General features: G+C 47.2%; 1 protein-coding gene across 4 annotated transcripts in view; it reads right to left on the minus strand.

Moving 5' to 3' along the window:
- The window catches only part of LOC138520683 (large proline-rich protein BAG6-like), a 1,763,116-nt gene that overhangs the window by 1,386,141 nt on the left and 355,079 nt on the right, over window positions 1-21,896 (minus strand). The gene's annotated exons all lie outside the window — the stretch shown is intronic.

Raw genomic sequence — 21,896 nt, forward strand, 5'->3', positions numbered from 1 at the left:
CCCTGGGCCTGCCAGCATACTTTACCTGGGTTCCCCTGGCTCTGCCAGCAATTTACCAGACTCAACTCAGGGCCTGCCGACATACTTTTACCTGGATCTCCCTGGGTCTGCCAGCATACACTTACCGGGGTCCCCTGTGATTGCTGCCCTAGGGTTACCTTTCGGTCCCCTTCAGTTTGGTCACCTGTTCCAGCCTGGTTCCTTCAATTCCTGTCCGGCCTTACCCTCTACATCCGTTTCTGTGGACTAAGAATATATCTGCCACGCCGGAATCATTGACCTCCGCTTCAGTTCACATGCTTTTGGACTTGATTCCATCGGACTCCATCCTTGCCTGTGATCGGCAACAAGACTGTAGCCTCTCCTGTCTGTGCTTGCACAGTCCCTTCGTCACGTTAATCAGGAGAGTGCTTTCCGTGACATTGGGAATCGGCCCATCCTCCATCCAGTATCAGTTTTGGGTGGCGGAGAGGCTGGTCTCTCGTGCCACAAGCTCGTCTTTCGACTTGTTCCAGACTGGCGACCTCGGCAAGATCAAAGACCAAGAAACCAGGTACGCAGCCCTCTCGTGCTTCCCAACTTGACACAGCGGAATCGATGCTAGTTTGAAGTGACTCGCACATGGCATCTTTGCCATCTTTAATAATGTTAAGGAAGGCTTCCCTTTCCTCTCCTTCGGGTATGCAGTCAGCCGCTGATGAAGCACACTCCCACAGTGTGTGACTGAACCTGGCGAGCGTACCGGTGGCATTGATGGACTTCAACGCCATACTACAAGCAGAGAAGACTTTCTTTGCCATAGAATCGTACCTCTGTCATCTCTATCCTGTGGGACAGTAGGGTAAACAGTCCTGCTGCTTGATGAAGTTGCCGCTTGGACCACCAGGCTCTCTGGAGTCGGGTGTTTCGATAAGTATTCAGGGTCAGCAGCAGCTACCCTATACTTGGCTGATAATCTTTTATTGACAGCAGGGATAACTTCAGGAGTTTCCCAGTTAGATGCAATCTTTCTTTGTAAGGCTGTATGGAAGGGGACCACAGGATCCTCCTGTGGACCTTTGTCTAATATGTCTGTTAGGTCATCCTGCTGAAAAACAGGCGAAGGCGCAGACCAACCCATGAATTCAATAATTCTTGCCATCAGGGTTCTATAGGGTGTTTCAGCATGTTCCCCAGGGTCTGGCTTAACAAAATCCACTTCTGGGGAAGTGTCCAGCCCACTTGCCTCATGTAATGACTCCTGTAGGTCTTTTAACCTTCTTTCCTCAGAGGTGAAATCCTCTGAAACAGGTAGTGTGGTCCTCTGCAACCCAAAGGTTTCCTGGTCAGAATCTTCCCCTTCTTCATAAATTGAAGATAATCCAGGGTACTCTGACCTCTGAAATGGTATAAAACCCATTTCTAAGGCAGAAGGAGCCAAACTCGTCATTATTGGGCGAGAAACCGTCGATGTCGTCGACGCCGACGTGACAGGCTTCGAAGGCGCCGAAAACGGTGTCGAGAAAACCGGAAGGCCTCGAAGAACTCGAGAGGATCGGGATCCTACTCGAGGACATCGACGACGGTCTCGGCGTCGTGCCGGAGGCTCTTGGAATCACTGTTGGCTGTGGAGTAGCCGTGGTCTTCTCTTTCATCGGCGTCGATGTCGGCATCGACGATGGCGTCCAGTCGATCGACCGATGCGTCGAACAACCCTTCGACAACGGCGTCGATGGCGCCGATCCATGCGTCGAAGGGATCTTCGACGACGGCGAAGACGGTGCCTTCTTACCCGATGGCCCCTGGCGCTCTCGGGTGGAATGTTTCGCCGGGTGCTGCGACTCGCGGCGTTTTCATTTTTTGGGTTTTTCACACAGGGTCTCACCCTCAGCTGTCTTCGAGGGGGTCGAGGCCACTTTCTCGAAGACGCTTAACATTTTCTTCCTGAATTCCTCCCACTCAGCCTGAGAGCTGTGTTTTGTGGGACAGGAGACCCTTTCTAGGGAAACAGACGAGGAAGGGGATCTTCGACGTCTCTTTTTTGAGTGATCTCGACGAATGGTGGGAGCTACTTCGAGATCTAGAATGGGAATGTTTTCGACGGCGAGGAGACGAATGTCTCTACTCGGCCGAAGAAACTTTCGAGGAGGTTTTGACTGACTTACCTCTCTCGAGCTTCCCCTTGCGCTCCTTCAAGGCTTTCGCCGTCATGGACATGCAGTCCTCACACTCCAAACAATGGTGTTCGGCTCCCAAGCACCACAAGCAGATCCTGTGTGGATCCATTATCGACATTTTTTCACCGCAGTCTCGACATTTTTTTAAGCCGGATCGCGGCGTTGTCGGTTCCGATGAAAATGCCATCGAGAACGAGTTGGTTATATATCGAGTAGATGTAGTATTAGATTATCTGACTGAACAACGATGTTCCGAGGCCCCACAAAGCGCGGAAAAACGGAACTGAGCAACGGACACCGCGCGTGGCTATTTATGGGCATGGTGACGTCGGTGCCGATACGGTGGCCGTCGAGGGACATCGACTCGGCGGACGTCGACGCGCAGCGCCCTCTACAGAAAAAAATTCCAAGGCCAGCAAGCTGGAAACGTATTATCAAAGATAAGAAATACGTCGGAGGACACAATCCCCTCGTAATTTTATATTAAAACAGATGCACTTTGCCAACTTCCTGAGTCAGTTTAATTATTGATGTTTGAGTATATTCTGCATCTCCATCCATCTCTAAGTACTGCTATGTCGCCTTAAAGGGATGAATCGGACACCCCAGTTCACGTGGTAGCAGAGAGAGGATGGTTAAAAATCCATCAACCTAATAAGCTTTGGGGTCCCAGAAATATCGGACGTCCTCCGCCATTTAGCTGAAAGAACGTGAAGCTCCTTGTAGATAGCAACCGTTAGTTTAAAGTAAAACTTGCAAGTACAAGTGGGACGGGTCCCTCGTTTTCAAGCGGAATCCCCTCCCGACTTCTACAAGGAGCTGAGCGGACGGAAAGCTAAAGCGGCTGGTTGAGGAGGAGATGATCCCGAGAGTCGGAAGTTGAAAAAACGAATGGTGAGTAGGTTGTGTGAGATGGCAAACTGAATAAGCACTGAAGGGGAAGAGTGATAAACGAGGAATAGAGTGACGGAGGGTTGGTTGGGATATTTTATTTTTAAGTGTAAAATGAAGAGCATCATAGTGTAAGATGAAGAGCGTCATAGTTTAAGGTATATAGACGAGGAGCGATCTATATGTTAAGCCTAAAATCCTACGCCAAGGACATTTAGAAGGAACTAAAGTCTAAGTAGACGTATCTAGGCTACGAACAATCAAGGATTGTGAAAGAGGACTGTTCACACTCTGATCAGAGTCATTTTTAGGGGCAAGGAAAGGTCACGAGTAACGTGGACCAAAGAATATGTGGGCCGGCCAGTCTGTCAGTTTGTCTGTATGTTGTATATGATGTATGGGGTAAAGAAATGAAATATTGAAAAAAACAAGAAAGAAATAGACTGTGGTGGAAACATTGAGATCTGAAATTTAATTATTTATTTATATAGTCGACTGATGATTTTCGGTGAATAAGTAGATTGAAGTAAACGTGACACAGAGGCTTGGAGCTGCGAAGATTGGTGCACGCTCATATTGTATTATTTTTCTGGAAAGCATTTTATTTGTGTAAAATAACTATAAACTGTGATAGTCGAATGTGACTAAATCATGATGGAGGACATTACTCCGCTTTTACACTTGTGCAGACAGCTGCCAAAACATGCACCCAAGTTTAAGCAGTACAGTGCAGAATGGATTAAAGGTACGGAAGATAAAATGTTCATGCCATGGCCTCAAGCAGGATCACTGTCCAAAGCAGTTCTGCAACATATGACGACATACTTGCATGCAGTATATACGGGAAAGAAGTTAGAAAAGAGATTAACCAGATTAGAGCTTTGGAAGATGTACAGGAGGAACGGTAAGATCCGCCTCCTGAAGACTGGATGCTTAACCAGTGTAAAGAGGGGGGTGAAGAGCCTACTGCTCCCCCTACTGCGTTTGCGATAAATGATGATAGTCCAAAAGATGAAGCAGTATATCCTTTATGAGAGCTTAAGGAAGCAACAGGCTATAGTAACCCAACGTATAAATCGCCTGCATGTAGCAGCTACGAGAGTCTCAAAAAGACCCCAGAAAGAAATATGATTCCTAAAGTCCCACGGGACAAGGAGAGAAGTGATCAGTCAGGTATGTCTCTAGATATAGAGAGATACATAAAAAGATGGAAAGGAGAGAAGGATAAGCTAACGAGATAGCGCTCGTACAGGACAAATGGATGGGTGGTCAGATATTGCTCAAACTTGATGCAAAGAGCATTGAGGATGTTAGACAAAAAGAAAATCAGGACAAACAGGATAATAAAGATGAAGAAAGAGGGAAACGATTGAAAGAAGACGAGGCCAAAAGAAAGAGTAGACAAAGGCGAGAACAGCTGTATCAAGATGAACAGTTGAAAAAACAGGAAAGAACAGAGGAGCAAAGGAAGTATAATAACAGACAAAGAGCAATCAAAAAACGAGAATAGAAAAGAGAAGAAGGGGAAGAACAGAATTTGAGAGATAAAAGAATACAAAGATGCAGAGATGAAGAAGTGAGTAGAGAAATGAGAGAAAAGAGGAGAAAAGACAGGAAGAGGAAAGGGTTAGGGAGGATGCAAGGAGGCAAAGAGAGTTTGATGAGAAAATGGAACTCAAAAGAAGGCAAAGGACACGCGACATTGATCACATGAAGAAAGAATTAATGGAGCCTGATCCAGTACTAACATGGGAAGACATAGAAGTATGCTTCCCGACACATGAACCATTTCCAAGACTGTCTGGAGCAGATCTAGATAATAATTTTGATATAAGAAGCATTGGAGAAAGAAATCAGTAAGGTTTATCATGAAATGAGGACCAAAAGTGAATCAAAAGGCAAGGGATAGAACGATCGATTTGAAGATGCGCAGTCGAAAGGCAAAGAGGGAGGCTTGTCCAGCCTTGAGCATACAGCTTTTGTCTTTGGACAAGTTAACTCTGAATAGAGATGAGAAAGAGGGAAGCCATACTAGTTGGGGACGAGATATGTCAGACGAAGACAGAGAAACCTCCCGTGGGGAGGAGGACGCTAGTGCATGTGGTCCTGAAGGATGTTCTTCGACAGACAGAGAAGTGAGATTGTCAGATCTGGACCTACCTAAATCGAGGATGCCAGAGCTTCTGGCGCGGCCAGATCGACTTAAAGGGCGATCCCATAGTGTGAGGGGGGATTCGCCACCTTATGTGAGCAGATTAAGGTAATTACCGGGAAGAAGACGGTGCAGAACTATTGTCCCCACTATGGACAGGCAGACGATGGAGGATGAATGTGATTTTGGGATCTCACAGTTCCCATTGTTAGAAAAGGGAAGGGTCAGACCACAGTATATATGATGGCCCCAGATGGATAAGGATAATTTAAGGTGTAAGCTCCTGAGTCGGACATAGGGTAACGGAAAATGGATCCATGAATTACAGAAAATGACAGGAGGAAATATGCTGGCTATAGGCGTCATTAAGGACCTGATTCACAGAAGCGTTTTATAATGGCGAAATCCCATAAGAAAGCACTCTCTGAATCAGGCCCTAAGGGTCTTCTAGCAGCTATACTTGGGGCAAGAGCTGATGATATTTGGACAAGAGCAGGATACGCAGGTGTCACTGCTCAGAACACTGCTCATGATGTAGCACTGTTTAATATTTACAGAGCGGCAGTTAGGAAAGTGCTCCGAGTACAGTATCCAGACACGTCGGATATGGGAGCTATGCTATAATGGCACGAAAGATGCAGAAAGGGGAGGATCTGCTTATTTGCATTCAGAATTTCCAAGAGCAATGGAGCTTGGAAACATGCGAGCCGTGGGGAAATTCTATACCTGTATTCTATCATATATTATGTCAAGGGCTACCAGACCAGGTAGAGAGAAAGCTCAAGAAACCAGTGGTATGGAGGCGAAACCATGGCCATAAATACATCTGATCATTGCACATCATTGCTGATTCTTGAAAGTGAAAAACCAAAAAAAAGAAGACAGTAGGAAGTTTGAGGAGGTTAAATTGCTACAGAAAAAATGATCGAAGTATGCTATAGAAGGGGAAATGTTAACTAGTGGAGAAGGGTCAGGATCGTAGCAAGCAACAGGTATGCCACAGGTGAATAGCCAATAACAGTTAGATCAAGGAGGGAATGGATTTATACCACGAGGAAGGGGAAACTTCAGAGGAAGAGTAGGCTTTCAGAATAATCAATCGAATTTCCAGAGTAACCAAGGTGGGTTTCAGTCTATGCAGGGTGATAATCAAGGCATGCAGGGAGGGCAGATTCGAAGACTTGCTCCTGTATGTTGGATATGTAGAATGACAGGGCATATATCACGAACATGTGGGAGCCAAGGGTATGCACAAAGAACAAGTTACTTACCAACTGGTAACGTTCTTTCGACTGGATGTTCCTCCAACGTATTACTCATTTTGGGCATTTTGGAATTTGGAAACCATCTGAAGAATGTCTTGAGCCCTCGACTTGGGAGGCGAGCTCTTTCCCAAAGATGTGTCTAATACAGCCCCTATGTACTGGAGCTGTTGGGTAGGTATCATTTGTGACTTCGTGAAATTGAGAGAGAAGCCCAGTCTGTAGAGGAAGTGGCAGGTGTCTTTCAGATGATTCGGGGCTTGCTCGGCAGAACACACCCTGATCAACCAATCGTCCAGGTAGGGGTAGACGGGAATCCCCCTTCTCCTGAGGTGCGCTGCCACCACTACCATCAACTTGGTGAAGACCCTCAAGCGGAGGTCAGCCCGAATGGTAGGACGTGAAACTGATAATGCGAGTCGCCAACCGTGAACCTCAGGTATTTTCTGTGCTTGAAATGGATTGGCACATGAAAATAAGCATCCTGAAGGTCCCATGACACCAACCAATCCTGAAGTTGAAGGGCCTGAAGGTTCTGAGAAAGAGTAACCATCTTGAAATTGTCCTTCCTGAGGAGCTTGTTCAAGCCTCTTAAATCCAAGATGTGTCTCAGTCCTCCGTCCTTTTTGGGAATCAAAAAAGTGGGGAGTACCATCCCTTGTTCCTTTCCGCTACAGGTACTGGTTCTATAGCACCTTCCTATAAGACTTCCTGCTGTAGAAGCGGGTCTGGAAACTTCAAAGAGTGTCTCCCTGGTGGATTGCTTTGAGGTTGCGTTAGAAAAGGAGGGCAGTAACCTTGGACTATTATTTCTAGAGCCCAAACATCTGAAGTGATGGCTCGCCATTCTTGCAGATGCTGAGACAGCGTGTCTCCTACAGGTGTCTTGTGATGCAAGTCCTCAAAGTGGTTATGTGGTGGTTGCTGCTGCTGCTGATGGTAAAGAAGCTGCAGCTGGGGCTGGCTATGCAATTTTACCTCGTCCACCACAAGTGGTTTTTCTCTGGCCTCTTTTGACTGGCCATTCCTCTCACCTTTCCATATAAGGAGTAATAACGATAGGATCGTCCCCTCCAAGATTGTCCTGATGCACAAAAAGGCTGAGGTTGCCTAATAGCAGCTCCTAAAGATTTGGCAGCCGCTTTTGAGGTCTGCAACCTCTCAAGGCTCTCGTCAGCCTTTTTGCCGAGAAGGTGAGACCCGTCAAAAGGCATGTTCAAAAGACGGTTTTGCATGTCTGGTGCGAAACCCAACTTTCGCAACCACGCAAATCTGCGTATCACTGTGCTAGTGGCTATGGACCTGCTCACACTATCTGCAGTGTCCAATCCAGACTGAAGGGATTCTTGCATGGCCTCCTTTCCATCTCGAACGATGGCTAGGAATCCTTCCCTTTCTTCCCCTTCTGGTATGTGCTCCGCCGCCATTGCAATGCACTCCCACAGAGTGTACGAAAATGTTGCCAAGGTACATGTGGAGTTGGACAATTTTAATACCATACTCCCAGCTGAAAATACCTTGCGTGCCCAACCATCCACACACTTATCGTCCTTATACGGAGGGATGGAAGGGTACGCCACCTTATTTGAAGCTGTGGCTGCCTGGACCACTAGACTCTCGGGAGTGGGGTATTTGGACAGATAGCCGGGGTCACCACTGTAAGGGCGGTATTTTGACGTGACAGACTTATTCACAAGAGGAATTGAGTCCGGGGTCTCCGAATTTTTGTCCACCCTATTTAGTAAGCTACATGGAAGGGTAAAATCGGATCTTCGGTGGGACCATGATCCACTATGTCAGTCAGATCATCCTGGATGAACTGAGTTGGTGGTTTAGGCCATCCTAAATAATCCACCACCTTTGTCATCAGTTGTCTGTATGTGGGGCTGGCATGTTCCCCTGGTTCTGGCCTGCCAAATTCTGTCTCAGCTGATGTGTCAACTCCATTTGCATTATGCAAAGTTTCCACTAAATGCCTCAGTCTGCTTTCCTCAGAAATTAGACATTCTGGGACATTAGGGGTGCCATACTCTAGGCCAAAAGGAACATCCTCCTCCTCAGACCTTTCTTGCTTTTCAAAAATAGAAGACAAGGATTTCAAATATTCTTTCCTTGGCAGAGGTTTATACATTTTTTCTGGAGGAGAAGTTATAGTGATGGCTGAAGGCTTTGTCATCTTTGCAGCTTTTTCTTTTGCTGCTATTTTGTCCGTTTCTGGCTGAAGTAGAGCCTTTGAAACTTTTGTCAACGAAGGCTTCGGGGTCGATGTCGACAGAGGCATCGATGAAATAGCAGTCGTCGACGGAGCTGGCTTCGAGGGTGACGAGATGCTCTTCGAAGGCTCGTCCTTCGAGGTGTGTCCGGTTCCGGATGGCGACGATGACCTCGAGCGGTCGACTCGAGCGATCTTTATCACTCGGGGTCCTGGAAGGTTCCTGATCTTTTCTCCTTCGATCACCCTGGCTCGAGGGCGCGCGAGTGTCAGAACGGTAATGCTCTCCGCCGGCTTCCGAGCAAGGCGCAGACCAAGTCTTAGCCTTCTCAAAAACCTCCATCATTTTAACTCTAACTGCTTCCCATTCTTCGGAGGAAGAATGTTTTGTGGAGCATTTCATTTTCTTGGGGGAATCGTCAGAAGACGAGGTGGAAGGGGACCAGTGGCGTCTCTTTTTAGACTTTTTCGTCGAAGATGGAGAGTGGTGGGAACCACTTCGGGACCTAGACCGATGTTTTCGCCTTTCACGTCGAGGAGATTTCTCCTTATGGGTTCTCGACTCGACGCTTGAGGCTTTTGAGGTTTTTGACCTACCTGTAGCTTTCCCTTGCTCTCTCGCAAGGCCTTGCCCATCATTGCCTGACACTTCGAACAGGCCTCCATGTCATGGTTTCCGCCGAGGCACCACAGACATTCTCGGTGCGGATCCGTGATCGACATTTTGGAACCGCAGGTTTTACATTTCTTGAACCCCGGACGCGGGGCAGTCGGGGTTGACGATGAGGACATCTCGAATATCTTCTTCACAATAACTGCGTCACAGAACTATCGAGGTGTGCCGAGTCTCCGAAGCAACACATACTGCAGAAACACAGAACTGAGGCCAACAGGCGCCGCACGTGCTACTTGTATACCCGATGACGTCACCCTCGACAGAGGCCTTCGAGGGACCTCGATGACATCGACGCATAGCGCCCTCTGCCGAGAAAAAATTTCCAAAGCTGCCAAAGCTGGATGGAATACATCTAAGATGAGGAATACGTTGGAGGACACAATCCATTCGAAATGGCCAATTCTCAAGAGGGTGGGAACAGTTTGTTATCCAGCATATAGCTCACAGAATAGGGATGGGTTTGCCCAAGATCAAACAGCGTATCAAGCACAAGCGCCGTGAATGCAACAGGCTTTGCAAACACATCAAGCACCATTGGATCCGCCACATGGACAGTCGCAGCATGCACCCATGCAGATACAGCAGAGCGCAAATACAGGACAGTTATTGGCTCCTAGGATAGGGGGTGTCACTTTCGAGGGTGGGAATCCTTTCATGGGCACAGGAATACGTATATACCCACAATAGGACAGCTCACTGGGTGACTTGATGTGCTCAGTACTATCTGTAACGCCGAATCCTCAAGAGGAACCATGGGTTGACATCACAATAGGAGGCAAATCCTTTTCTTTTTTAGTAGACACAGGTGCAACTCGCTCATGTATACGAGAGGGAACATTTTTAATGTCAGGTAATGCCATGAATGCTCAAGGTTTCAAAGGAGCTACAAGTAGACTTACTGAGAAATTGCCAGTCTCTATAGGAGAATGTGATATATCTGTTCCGTTGTTGTATTCAAAACAGACGCCAGTTAATATACTGGGTCGAGATCTAATGACAAAGTTGAACATGACGATTTCTTTTACTGATGAAGGCATAGTGTGTTCAACGCCAGGAATACATTATTTAAATGTGAGTGAATTCATCATGGCATTTACAGGGCAAATAGCCATATAAGAGTACCGTTAGAACCAGAAGTATTTCATTCTGGGGTACACATTTTGTGAACATAGTTGCCTGGTTTAGTAGGTAAAACAATGAGAACACCTGATGAATTTCTCTTTAGACCAGAGATTCCCATGGACAAAGAGGGGGGGACAGATTTTTCCCTTACAGTTGCAAGCAGCGCAAGTACGAGGTGTCTTGGCTATGCTCCTAGGATTTGATGATGAAGGCAGATCATGGAGCACAGTAATTGCCACTGGAGAGCGTTACAGATTGACTGATGTCACTGATGAGGACATATTTAAAGATGACCCATCTGATGACCAAGTAGTGTTCGAAATGAGCATTACATATTGGGTTAGGGCAGAAAGACGCGAGGTTCCACAGAGATTGATGATAGTGCAACAGCGTCCTGCATTTTTTGATGAAGACATGGCAAAAATGCCTGTTTCTTTATGGACTACTGGCCCTTATGACGTAGGCCTATTAAAGGGGGTTGGAGAAGTTAAGATTAAACTGAAGCCAGGAGCAATTTTACCTCGAGCACAACAGTATCCCATGTCTCTAGAGTAAGATGAGGGTATTTTCAAGACAATGGCCCTCATTCCGAGATTGGAGGTAAGGTCAGGTACTTACCGGCATGGCAGAAAGAACGAGACCGACCTGGTGACAGACTGCTAATTGCGGCCCATTACGACCTCGCGGGCACAAGTTCAATGGTCCGTAAAACCCCCTACCGGCATGCTGCGAGACGTTTTTAACACCACCACCACGGAAGCAGCGACGTCTGTAAATAACGGTGACCGTAATTTACGGGTGCCGTGTATTACGGTCACCGCAAAATAACGGAACCAGAAATATCATCATCGCACAGGAACGGGAAAGAGTGCGGCGGCCATCTTTAAAAACACAATTAATTGCCATCCTCATCAGGCAGCACCCATGGGAGCAATCTGAAGTTTGGGAAAGGACTACACACCCGGGACCAATGCCAAAAGCCCCGAAGAAGTCAGCGGACCAGCTCCGCAAGAAGCGATTTAGCCCGGAAGAGCTGCAGGCCATGGTGGACACCCTAGCGGAGCACGCTGACGTTGTGTTCTGCACCAACATGCGGCGAGAGGCAATACTCCGCAAAAAAAACATTTGGGCACAAACCACCCAAAGGATGAGCGCAATAGGCACCACCCCCTGCAACCTCAAGGACTGCCGCAAGCGGTGGGATGACCTGCGGGTGAGGGTGCAGAGCCTCCTCTCCACCAACCGGAGTCAGGCACTGCAGACCGGAGGGGGCCCAAGTTCCCCAATTAGACTGGAGCCATGGGAGGAGACATGCGCGTCATTGATCGGGACCGAATCCATAGAGGGCGTCGGCGATATGGAGTGTGGGGCAACGTAGTCTGGCGATGGAGGCGTGTCCAAAGTCAACACTGCCAATAGCATTTACATGATGAATACACCCCCAAGGGCCGTCAAAGGCACCTTGTCATGCTGCCTTCCCCCCATCCAAATAATGCAGAGCCAACTGCCACACAATCAAGGGCCAAGTGCAAGTACATAACGCACATCAACCATAGTGCACTAACTGGCACATCCCATTATGCACACTGTGCAGCAGGTCCGGCAGTGTGCGAGTCAGACTGCACATTACCAGGGCAGGATGAGTAACTCCGACACCTGCGTACATATCAGACACATGCATATGTACTAGTGCTGTTGCAACGCCCAAAAACCCACAAACACCAAATGACTGATTTGTGAATGCAGCCATCAATGTAATTAGCGTCTCAAACAATCACTCATGTCGTCCCTCTCTTCTACCCCCACAGGCACTGAGCATGAGAGTGGGGAGCCCGAGACGAGCCGTCCAACCACCTCCACGGTCAAAGGCAGAGTCCGCCGCACACCAGCCCGGCCAAAAACACCCACCCCGGCTCCCCAAAGGTCCATGGAGGATGCACCACCCCAATCCCTCCCTGTATCGGCGCCTGCCACAATGGCCACCCCAAGGTCGGAGGAGTCGAGCATTGCTGGGGAGGTGGCAGCCACGGCCCCCCTGGAGAATGTGGACAGCCCCTTGTCCATCTGTGGGGCATCCGAGGAGGACTTCTACCTCACCGTCCACACCCCGGAGCCCAGCAATGTCCCCCAGGCATCGTGCAGTGACTCAGGGGAGCCTGAAACACCTGGCCAAAGTGCATGTGGCGATGCTCAGAGAGACGCCGATCCCAGGCCCAGTTCCCCAGTCGAGGCCATGCCAGGGCATGTAGGCCCAATCGCCTGCAGGGATGAACCACCATCAATGGATGCACTTTGTGCGACACAGCTGACTGCCCTCTCACTGGGTTGATGGAGGACAACCGCCAGGCCAGGGTGGAGTGGCTAGATGAAATTAGGGCAATGCGTCAGGTGGTCACAGAGATTACAAAAAGGTTATGCGACATCCTAGGACGCATCGCAGATGCCCTTGAGGCTGCGCATCCCAATCAGCTGCCTCAGCAGGAGGACACCCCCTCATCCAGTCGATCCACCCCGGCAAGCCCACCGCGACACACTCTGCGTTCAATGCGGCACCGGGACATGCCTCCCCCGGGCCCCAGGAGCATGGATTAGTCAGCATTGCTGCCACATGTGGCCTTGATGGACAACTTGGGACTACTGTTGTGGAGTTGGGGGGTGAGGGCTTGTTGTGGAGTTGGGGGGGAGGTGGGCGGGGGGTGAGGGTTTGTTGTGGAGTTGGGGGTGAAGGAGGAACGTTCACACTTATCCATTTAAATTTACAATACACCGCTGGAGTCGCAAAGATCAACCTGTGTGGACATTCATCATTGAGCATGTGTATTATGACGTCTGACAGTGCATGGTCTTTAAGTATACACACACCCAGTGCCCTGTATGCCCATGTAATGCCACCCTCTGCTGACTTGTGTTTTGGATTTTATGTCCAATCAATGTTTGCAACACGACATGTCCCTCCAGTGCACCGCCTCCATGATGCTGTCTTGCCCCTTCCTCTTCCTCCTTCACTCCATCTTCATCTGGTGCTAGCAGTCCCATGTCTGGGGACAGAGCCATATTCCAAGGGATGCACATTTTGTTCAGCTTTACACATGACATGGGGGTCTTGGACACCACATTGCAGTAGATGGGTTCCCCACCAGTCCAGCTTCGGCAACTCATATGTGCCTTATGCAAGCCAAGTGGCTGCTTCATCTCCACGCATGCACGGGTATGGCCAGTATTTTAGGCCTCCTTGAGCCTGTTCTGTGGGTTTCTGACAGGGGTCCCGTACCATGGTGTCAAGGGACAGCCACCAACACCTGCATGTCTAGCCAATTAAGGTAAGTGTTTGGACTGTCATGGTGGAGAACTGAACTTGTCTGACATGGCAGCAGGTCATTGATGCCCATACACACGTCCATGGATGCATTTAGCCCATTCATGGCCCCAATATGTGTCCTGTGCAATGGAATGCTGTAGGGGGGCGCATCTACGAGATGGTCTATGAACAGTGGCACGCACATCTCGTGTTATGTGCTGTGTTGATGCATGCAGCAGTCGTGATGTTAGATCCATGAAGTGCTGTGTACTGTGTGAATCCGTAGTCGGGTGTGTTGGCTGTAGTCAGTGACTCATATTCATCATACTGCTCTGATCCATACTATGGTGAATTCCACCACTCCTATGGGTGTGCCGAACCGGTGATGTGGTGTGGTATCCCTGCTGCCCTCAGTTCAATCCACTCACAGGGATGACTCTCCGGTGTGGTGACATGCTGGAGGCAGCCACATTCTGCATATGCAGTGGGTCTTCCTATATGCCCTTACGGTTGTGGGGTCCGGCAATGAGTGGTGCATGTGTTGTGGGATTTGGCCTTGTCAGATGTTGGTTATGTTGTGTTTGGTGTGTGGCTTACTCCATCGATGTGGGAATCTGTACTCATGTCCCATTGCACTGGTTCTGTGGCACAGTGTTTGGTGGGGTGAACATTGTGTACTGGCTTCATCATTTCGACCCAGTTTGTTTATGCAGGCACCCACCTCATGGCACCGATGCACTGGCATGACACAGTCAGACGACTCACCAAGCAGCCAGGCACGTCATCCTGCATGTCGCCCCATGTGGCACGGTAGCGTGGAGTTCAGCTGGCCCATTGAGTCATGAGTTGTTCCTGGAGGTCGGGCCCACCCATGTGTGATGTTCTTGCTTGCGTTGCATTCCGTCTGCACGTTGGTGGAGTGGTATTGCTTGCGGTTGCGATCCGCAACCTGCATGCCATGCAGGTCCACCTATTCCACGTGGGTGCAGTCAGGGGCACCCATGTCATTTGGCATGCCTGCCGATGCATGGGGGCCAACCTTTGTGTCATATATCTCCTGGGTAGTCCATGTTAGGGATTTGTAGCCCCTTGTGTGCTTGAGGAGGTGATCCAGCACTTGGTTCTGCATCCGTGTAATGGACGGTTGTGACATGCCATGCATGGGCCCCACTGTGTGCTGGTAGGTGCATGTGGCATGGGTGTGGGGCACAGGCACCACCTTCAGTTGAACAGGGATAGCGGTGTGTATTTGTATGCTGCTCACTTATCTCGTAATTTCTCAGGCCAACTATGGTGGTGATGGTGTCACAGTCAAGCTGGTAGGGGGTGTGTATCTGCTGAGGGGTTTCCTTGAGGGAACGGACCTGCTGCGTGGGAATGGGGCCTGCTGGGGTGGTGACGGAGGCTGCACTGGTGCTGCATGCTGGGCCTGTCTCACCGTCCTCCCCCTGTGTCTCCTCAGTGGTGGGGCCGGGTATTGTTGGCGTTGTTCTTGTGGTTGTGCCCTTGCAGGCAGGGCCTCCTGCTTCATGTACTGCTACCACTATTGGTTTCATCTTGGTGTGGGAGGGGGTGTGGTGTGTGGGTGTGATCCTTTTCTGCTGTGGCAGACTCCATTGCCTCCACCTGTGCTAATTGTGTGCACCTGTGGCTCTGCGAACCACTGCTCAGGGTTCTTTACTCCTTCTCTCAGATGCCTGTATGTACTCCATGCCAGTAAGGTACTTTACGGCCTTGAGGCCGTTATTTACGTGTGCGCGTTACTTGTGATCAGCTCCGGTTTACGCCATGCTGCTAATTTCGGCATGGTGGGGCGCGCGTGCGACCCAAGACCAATAATTACGGCATCGGACTTTACGGCACCATAAATAGCGGTCTGACAGGTCAGAATAGCCCGCAGCGGTAAGCAATGCCGGTAATCCTTTACCAGCATCGTTTTTCCCTTACCTCTAACCTCGGAATGATCCCCAATATCCGCTATGATGGATCAAGGCATTTTAGTGACATCAAAGTCTCCATGCAATACTGCGGTGCATCCGATAAAGAGGTATAATACATAGGTCAGTTAATTCCGTATGAAAGAAGAAAAGTCACACCCGAAAGGGCAGAGACAATTTTGAAAACAGTAAAACCGCACACGATAAAGCATATGCAGCAATTTCTGGGATTGTGCAATTATGTGAGAGCATGGGTATTTGATTATAGTTCATACATAAGGCTTTTGTTGCAGGCCCTGAAAAAGGCCCAAACAAGTCAGGAAAATATTGTATGGACTAAGGAAATGGAGGAAGGGTTTGATGAGTTAAAAAAGGCAATTTGTACAGCCCCAGTTCAAGGGATTCCTAATTATTCTGAGGAATTGTTTTTATTTTTGCACATAAATGTAATAGTTATGACAGCAGAGCTTACGCAGAGAACTACGTTATGGTACAAGTCCTTAGCATATTACAGTGGGATTTTGGGCCCAGTAATGAGGGGTCACTTCCCTTGCAAACAATCTTTGGCAGCCGATGCATTCGCTATTGAGAAGTCTGCTAGCATAGTAATGGGGTGTTCCATGACGTTGTTTGTTCAGCATGCATTATTTGCTGTTTTGGAAAAATGTAAAGGTACACTAACATCTCAAAGATCTTCTGCTTATGAGGTGGTTCTATCAAATCCAGCGATCAAAATAGTCAGATGTAAAACAGTGAACCCTGGCACGTTTTTAGCTGAACCACTGGCAGAAGACGAGCATGCACATGATTGCTTAAACTATGAAGAATTCTATGACGAGATCCCAAAGGTGAAATAAAATGCTTTAACAGCTGGGGAAATTCTCTTATTATGGTTCTTTGAAAATAGATCAAACTGATGGGCAAAGATATTCAGGTGCCGCTGTAGTAAAGCACATGGCTAACAGGGAATTTGAAGTAATGATAAGTGCACGACTACCGTCCCACGTTTCAGCACAGACTGCAGAATTAGTGGTGCGGATTGTCGCGCTCGAGAATCCTGCAGACCAGGAAGTAACCAAGTACAGTGACTCTGTGATGTTGACAGTGCACGCAGGGCTAGCACAGTGGTAAAAAAGGGACTACTTCCGAGTGGATGGCATTCCAGTGCAGCACGCTGCCTTATTGGACAGACTCATTAAAGCACTACAACTCCCAGCAGCCATCGCAATAGTTAAGTGCGCAGCGCACACTAAGAGAGCAGACTTTATCTCATGCGGAAACCAAGCCACAGACGAAGAGGCAAAAAGAGTTGCATATTCACACGATATTATGAGTTTTGATACACCTGCTGTGAATGAAAAAATGGTGGTGATGATGATTGTAAATTAAAGTTTTAATAATTTATCAAAGACACAATTGATGGAAGTTCAAAGTGGAACACCACAGGATGAGAAAGATCTGTGGACATAGAGGGGTGTTTTTTATCCCCTTCCGAGGCATTGTGGCAACAGGAAAGCACTGGTAAACCAGTGATTCCTGTAGCCTTATTAACGGTGGCGTTGGAACAACTACACTACCCCGTGCATGTCTCTAGGGAAAACCTTGCAGCAACAATTGCGGAGGAATGGTTTGTACTGAATGTGTTAGAACACGTTGCATTTTATGTAGTAAATTGCTGCTGGGCACATGCTGCAAACAGTTAGAGGGGTTATCCCTCGACCAAATGGTCCTTTTCAGCATTTACATATTGACTATGTTGATATGCTGCAGGTTTGTAATGTATATGATAGTGGTGGTGTGCCCCTTCTCAAGGTGGATCGAAGCAGGTCCATGCACACACCCTAGATGGGGAATTTGTGAGTTATTGAGATCAGATAATGGCCCACATTTTGTGAATTAAGTGTTTGAAAAAATCAGCTTATTGCTCAGTATAAAGCATGCATTTTCCTCAGCTTATCACCCAAAAGCAAAGGGAGTATATGAGAGACTCAACGGTCTGCTCAAAGAGAGAATAGCCAAGCTTAAGTTAACTTTGAAAGAAGGATGGCTGCATTGCCTGCCTCTTGCATTATATGCATTCAGGAATCAACCAAGCTCTGACCATCACCTCACGCCCCATGAACTAGTAACGGGGCGGCAATGAGAATGCCTCTCACTCCTCCATCGCAGAATAGAAGTGATGCACAGACAACAGCAGAACTGTTAGGAGATGAGTTACATGCTTACTTAACATGTATGACCGCAAGTATCTCTGTCATTTCAGACCAAGTCAAGCGGACAGAGTGTCGGTCTCAGAACACAGATGAAGTCCATAGTTGTTTCCCGGAGATCGAGTTCTAATCAGGAACTTTGTCCGAAAATGGCATCAACCCAGATTTGAAGGTCACTTTATTGTAGAGGATGTCACGCCGTCAGCAGTAAAGGACTTAAGAAGACGCGCTTGGATATTCCTCGGCGACATGAAGGTCTACACCAGCGAGACCGCTTCACCCCCACCCCATTCGGAAGCAAGCAACGGGGAAGAGATTCAGCATGTGCAGACTAGATCGATGATGAGGAAGGACACCGAGACTGTTCAGTGGACAGATAAAGAGTTCATTGGGCTGTGGTTCTGTTCGAGACACTCTCTGTAGATGCTAAGCAATGAGTAAAAAATGTTATTGTTCTTGAGCCACAGGAGCTTGTTTGACATTGGACTGAGACATATTGAATTCTTGAAGGGAAAAGAAATGCCAGACCTAAAGTTCATCTTTGATGAGTGGAAGAGGGAACAGTTCCCAGATTCCTTTCTCCCAGAGTTTCTCTTTGGAGGTGCCCATGGTGGTGCCTAATGGTAACGTTCATCGGATCATTCTTGCTGTTCTCCTCTTCATTCTTTGCGCATATCCTGCATTGATTGGGAGAACTGTTGACGTTCACATGTTTTTGCAAGATCCTAAAAATGCTCCAATCGTGAGGAGACTGCTCACAGACATAATTGAGCAAATCCTCCAACTACCTGAGTACAGTACAGCAGGTACAGATGGTCCTGTCGGATGAAGACGCTCACAAACCGCTTGGAATACCGTCTTTTATTTCTTGATTGAAGAACGTCCACATCTTGTTGGAAGACAAACTGACGTTCGGAATCAACTTGCTATTAATCAGTTGTTACATGACATAAACGAGCGGATCCGTCTACTACCTGAGCATCTCGTTGACGGCATAAATGGTGTTGTTAAGTGACAACATTCACAATCTACTGGCCTTGGTTTTTTTACTATTTGCTGAAAGTTCATCCTCATTTGTTTTGGCGAGAAGACAACTCTTTTGTATTCGTACAGAATCCGATTAATCACCCTGCAATCAGCCAGCAGCTTGTGGAGCAGATCCAGAAATTTCTAGAACATTTTATGAGATTGCCCGATTAAAGTTTGTTTTTTCCTTCCTTAAAAGTAATCATAAGCAGTATGGGCAATATTGATAGTAATAGCAATGTGGAAAACAACAAGAGACCATCACGACGTGCAAGAGGTTATTGTTGTATAAAATGGACATACTGGTGCATAATATATACATTTATTTATTTATTTAATTTGTTACACACCCAGACCCTCGGGTATCACGGCGTGGTTACAAGACAACTTAGAAATTGGTCATACATTGTTACAGAGTACAAAATTAAGCACAGATGGCGAGCTAGTACAACAGGATAAACAATATTTACAGTTTACAGTTATTGGTGTGTTACAATTGCACGGCGGCATGTCCCATAATTCTAATATTGGTTAAATAACCAGGTTTTTAGCAATTTCTTGTAACCAGGGAAGGAAGATTCTTTTTTGATATTAATGGGGAGGGTGTTCCAGTGTTTAGGGGCTAGAACGGGGAAGCTGTTGCCACCCGCTCTAGTAGTTTTGTAACGAGGGGGTGCCAGTAGGAGGTTGTCATTGGATCTTAGTGATCTAGTGTATTCTTTTAGGTGTAAAGTGTTGTTAAGGTACATGCATCATGTTCATTGTCATTCTTCTGTCTCCCACAGTATGTACTGTCTATTATGTAGATCCAAACAAATCAGCAGTTCCTGTATATTTTCTTATGCAGCAGGAGGGTACATATGTGACAATTATAAGGCAGCCGAGGCCTAATGTGATTGTTCCTACTCCAGTGGTACATATAAAAGCGCCTAGTCCTGTGACAGAAAGGTCTGGGCTTCCCTTTGTGGGGAGATCAGCTTTGCACGTTTTTCATATTTGGGGTCCTTCGTATTATGTCAAAAGAAAGGTACCTTATGTGACTGACCCCTCACCAGTAGCACATGTAAAGACACCAATTTTACTGACAAATGTTCCTAGGATTCCCCCAGTGAGAAGGAAGAATGCTGATGTACTTCATGAGATGATTATAGGAGCTCATGAGGCAAGACAGAGACCTAAGAGAAGTACAAGGGAAGATGATCATGACCTGAATGATTATCTAGACAGCACAGCACATTTAGGGATCAATATATGGTATCCACATATGAAAGAGGTGGGAAGAAGTACCTCAGAAGAGGAATGCTATGTATGTGCACTCCTACCTTATATTATGGGGAAGTCGAAGATATTCATAGCTATTGAAATAGATGTCCAGACTGCACACTGTTTATATCATATTGCACTCTGCCAAGCAAGAGGTCGGTTTATGGGCCGAACAGCCTATTTAGCATGGGCTACAGAATGGACAGACCCAATTGAAGATGATTATATGCAAGACCCAAAACAAGAGCAAGAGTCCACACCAGAAATCACGTGATAAGATATGAACAGCCTGGAGTGAAAAGAGCTGGAATCAGATGGGAAGTGAACATAAGGCTTGAAAGCCCAGGAGAAACTGCAGAAGAAATTCGAAGATGGAAGGAAAGAGGCAAAATGCAGATTTGGGGGTCAGTGCTTTCACCAGATGGATGGGAGGAAGGAGTGGTTATCTGCAGAGTCTGGTAATAATTGGATTCCGCAAGCCAACTAGTACAAAATGGATGCAAACCTCTATGGCCGAGACCTGCTAAACTACTGATATGGGTTGAAGACAAAGGAGAGCCCTTGCAGATAGAGCCTCTGGATAGTGCAAAGGTGTGTTTCAGAAAAAATGGCACACGAAAACTTGGAGAGAATCAAAATTGTGGTCGAATCTTTGATGTACCAGGAATGAGCATTGGAACAGGAGTGATAATGGATCACTACTGGGCTTGTGGATCTAGAACTTATATGAAGCTGCCCAAGGATTGGGGAGGACTATGTTCTGTAGTAAACGTCCATGTTCCAGCATTTGTGATTCCTAAAAGTGTCCTGGACATTCTAGTTTCCAAAAGCAGATGCCCACTTGAGGAAGAAGAGATCTGCCGAACTCCTGAATTGAACGAAGAGAGAGAACTATTTCTCAGCCAAGTCAATAGAAGCCTTTGATTCCATCCCGTAAGAGCACATATTGTTTAGTAAGCCTATCGATATTCACGATAATCTTCATGCCGAGGATCCAGACCAATGCAAATACTAAGTGATTACAAATAACCAGATGGGAACTTCTACAGACGATCAACACTACAATGAAGGGATTAAACACTATCAAGGAAGAGTTGAGAGCCATGCGACTGATAACTCTTCAGAATAGATATGTCTTGGATATGATCACAGCTATGCATGGAGGTTTTTGTGCCAAAATTGGAGAATCATTTTGGACATGTATACCTTCTCACGACAACGAGAATGGCACCTTGACAGAGGCCATATCAATACTGATGAAGTTACACATCAAGGTGATAGACGAAGTGGAAGACATTGCTGATGACAGTTGGTTTGGATCACCATTTTCGTGGGTTCCACAATGGATGGCAGATCTGTTCAAATTCCTTGGAGCCCCGATAGTGATGGTATTGCTTGGATTTTGTGGGATCAGGATGGTAATCGCACAATGCAAGAAAACTGCAAAGAAAGCTGTAGGAATGAAGATCATGATTGATGTTGAATCAGGATGGAAGACTAAAGAGCTGGCAGATTGTAACGCTTACCTTGACTCTGCAGGGACACACATTGGGACCAATTCTATGACTCTTCTTAGCTAGCGCTGTTTGCTCTCTACCATTCCTCTATGACCAGGTTAACCTATTAACACACAGAAAATTCCCTTAAGGTAAAGTGTGAAGTAACCCTAACTATCAACAGAGCAAGTTATT

This window comes from Ambystoma mexicanum, chromosome 13, assembly GCF_040938575.1.
Source record: "Ambystoma mexicanum isolate Mex_15411 chromosome 13, UKY_AmexF1_1, whole genome shotgun sequence".
NCBI lineage: Eukaryota > Metazoa > Chordata > Amphibia > Caudata > Ambystomatidae > Ambystoma > Ambystoma mexicanum.